The sequence below is a fragment of the Ictalurus furcatus genome, chromosome 2 (genome assembly GCF_023375685.1).
Source record: "Ictalurus furcatus strain D&B chromosome 2, Billie_1.0, whole genome shotgun sequence".
Lineage (NCBI taxonomy): Eukaryota > Metazoa > Chordata > Actinopteri > Siluriformes > Ictaluridae > Ictalurus > Ictalurus furcatus.
The window spans coordinates 32360730-32364257 of record NC_071256.1 but is presented as its reverse complement, the minus strand read 5'-3'; the positions used below and the strand labels follow the sequence as shown (position 1 = coordinate 32364257).

The 3528-nt window shown below is 40.6% G+C and overlaps 1 protein-coding gene across 1 annotated transcript in view; it reads left to right on the top strand.

The window, feature by feature from the left end:
* Positions 1 to 3070: 3070 nt before the first annotated feature.
* The window catches only part of eftud2 (elongation factor Tu GTP binding domain containing 2), a 21418-nt gene continuing 20960 nt past the window's right edge, over positions 3071 to 3528 (top strand). Inside the window, exon 1 of the mRNA XM_053615092.1 lies at positions 3071 to 3480. The gene's annotated coding sequence lies outside the window, so the exon portion shown is untranslated. The remainder of the gene's footprint in view (positions 3481 to 3528) is intronic.

The following is a 3528-nucleotide window of genomic DNA, read 5'->3' as shown; positions in this document are numbered from 1 at the left end:
TCTTCTACTATCATTAACAGATTTAACTGATCTGTTTATTAACAGATAACAGACTATATGGCCACGGGTCGCACGGTGGCTTAGTGGTTAGCACGTTTGCCTCACACCTCCAGGGTCGGGGGTTCGATTCCCATCATGGCCCTTTGTGTGCGGAGTTTGCATGTTCTCCCCACACTGTGGGGGTTTCCTCTGGGTACTCTGGTTTCCTCCTCCAGTCCAAAAACATGCATGGTAGGCTGATTGGCATGTCCAAAGTGTCTGTAGTGTATGAATGGGTGTGTGAATGTGTGAATGTGTATGTGAGTCTGCCCTGTCCAGGGTGTACCCCGCCCTGTGCCCGATGCTCCAGGTTTCCCCATGACCCTGAAAAGGATAAGCGGTATTGAAGATGGATGGATGGCCATGGGCATTGTTTCTAGTCAGGACAGCTGTCATTTGCTGCTATTGAAACCCTGTACCCACACCGGCCCTTTCCGGATAAGATTGAACACCCGTGCCCTAGTGCTAGGGAGCTGATTGAGACGCACCCTGAGTAACTGGAAAGTCCTAAAGACAGTCTTATGTCTGAAAACTTAAAAGAACAGCTTTATCTTTCGCAGTTACAAAGCTCTAACACTGGAGACTCCTTCCTAAAATGTTAAATAAACATCTTCTCACAGAAAACTTCACCATATTAGTGTTTACACGCATTTTAAATCCATTTCCGTGAGCGTTCACAGAGATACGGCTCTGTCTGCGTTTATACTATAAAAATGATTATTTGTGCATTTATATATGTAAGCCTTGCAGCTGGAATGGTTGTCTGAGTTGCTTTTATGGAAAATGAATCAACACCTCTGTCCGATACGAAACGAGCACTCAGCTGCACTGTGGTGTAATGTCATTATGAGACAGCACTGCGATTTTTGTTGCTGGCTACAAAATAATTAGACCAATTCTGCAGACACTAATAGGGTACATGCTCAGCCTCCAGCACTCTACTGGTTATTATAAAAATAGTCTTGACTGGTACTGCGTAACTTTGCACTTTCCACAAGTCATTAGGTTAAGATAATTCTAGCTTTCCTCAAGGAAGCACAGATGATTCGTTAGCTACGTTAACGTTCTTATATTAGAAACATCAGACATATAGTGCTAGACCTAGTGCATTCTCTCATATGTTATGCCTGACTTGATGATTTCTTTTTACTTTTGTTTTTCAAGTGCCAGTGAGCCACATCCAGGACAATATTGCATTGTGGGAAAAGTCTCATCTGGTGGATTAACAGAGTGAAGAAAGGGGTCAACACGCACTCTCGCTCATATAACCACAGATGCAAGCATTCTAGCTGTCCTCTCTTGTAATAATGGTTCGTGATGTACAGTGATTGGATTTCATGCTTCAAAAGGCAACATCTCAAGTGTGCCTGTATGTGTATCTGTTTATTTGTCTGTCTTTCGTCTAGACTCTCCCTCCTCCTGTGTGTCACTGTGTAAACTAGCGCTGGCCGGTTTTGCATGCCTTCTTGCATGCTTTTCTTCGCTTTTGCCTTCATGCTTGTTATTTTGCAGGCAAAAGGAATAGTCTAGGTGTCCCAGACTACAACACTGAGATATCCATTTCAAAGTCGGTGTAGACATGAATGTACCTGTGAAATGGTTTGACCCTTGTTTTTGATCTCTCTTCTTAGCGTTCTCTCTTTCACACCTACTTTCAAGATCAAATTCATATTTCTCTCAGAAGATGGATGGCTTTAAAGTCTATTGATCTGAACTATAAATAATTGAAAAAATACTTAAAGCAATTGCCATTTATTTATCTTCAAAGTACTTTCCAGCTCTGAGCATACAGCACAGGTGATTGTGTACACAGGCTATAAGGGTATGCTAGATTTTATTTAGTGTGCATCAGGTCTTTCTGAACAAAACATCTATTCATTCTAAATGTCAAGCCTGTAAAGACGTCTCTGCCCTGCTATATTTGCACTGTTGGAGTTAGGAAATATGGCTATGACAAATTATTTGATCTTTTTATTTTTATTTTTATTGTATAGTAAGGCGAAACTCAAGCTTTGAAAAATGCTCTGCAGACACAGACACAGAAATGTTAGTAACATATCAGCAAGCCTACAGGTCGAGTCAGGTCTTAAAATAGAAAAGTATATCCTATGAGAAAAACACATAGATCTGCTGTGTGAAGCCCAACAGCAGGTGGGATTTTATAGAGCAGCAGAATGGTGTGTTGTGGCGTCCTCATCAGGCAGGTCAGGTCACTGCATGTTTTAGCCATACAACTTTTGTCCCCTCTTATTGCTGTTTGCTTGAATTCACTGCAAAAACCTTGATATTAGCTGTCAGTTTGTGTTTGATCAGAAACAAAAATCTCTAGATGACCTGCTGTATTCATGCAATTTTATACATGTGTATGTGTCTCAAAATGTTTATAACTGTTGGGTTTGTGCTGGGGTGGGGAGCACAGTGGCTTAGTGTTTAGCACGTTTGCCTTGCACCTCCCGGGTTGATTGTTTGAATCCTGCCTCTGCCCTGCGTGTGCAGAGTTTGCGTGTTCTCCCTGTGCTTTGTGGGTTTCCTCTGGGTACTCTGGTTTCCTCCCCCACTCCAGACATGTGTTGTAGGCTGATTGCTATTTTCAAATTGTCTGTAGTGTGTGAATAGGTTGGCACCCCGTCCGGGGTGTCCCCTGCACTCAGCCCAGAGCTCCCTGGGATAGGCTCCAGGCTCCCCCACGACCCTGTGTAGCGTTTAGAAAAATGCGCTTAGAAAAATGGATGAATGTATTTGGGATAGATTTTATACTGAAAAAGGACACAAATAAATTGTTGTATAACAGTGTTTTATAACAGTGATGAAATAAGATTCCAACCAAATGTTTTGTAAAAATATTTCTCTGAAGAGTGTCTTCACACTGAAATGAATATTTAAATTGACATTTGTGAATATTTAATTAGATGAGGTCTCATTTGCCTAAATAAATGCACTATTCTGAAGAAAAAAAGTTCCATTGCAATAAATACATGAAAGAATATCAGCAAGACTGTTTGTAATAGCTACTGTTTTTTGTTTTTTTGTTTTTAAATACCTTATTCATCTGTAGTCTAACCATTTTTTTTCAAAGGTTAATATATACAGTTCTGAATAAATTAGACTGGTGTACCTAATAATCTGTCAACTTTTTTTATGGCTCTAGAACCTTCTAGGCTTTTTCTCTCTTATATTCAAAGCTTGTAACCCTATCAGATTCTCATATAAAATCACATACAGCTTTAAGACTTCAAATCTATCTATCTATCTATCTATCTATCTTTCGCGTCTCTGCTCGGTTTACTACCCGCAGTACATTTTTATTCAGGCAAAGCGAGAGGCGCCTTGCTCGTGACGTCATCTACGTCCGACCTACGTTGTGCAGTGTGAGGACCTGGCGGTGTATGGTGTTTGGAAACACTTTGTGATACGAAATTAATACGATCAACTCGTAAATCCGTACGTTTTATTCTTTCATATACATTGCTACTGGCTTGTGCACATTTA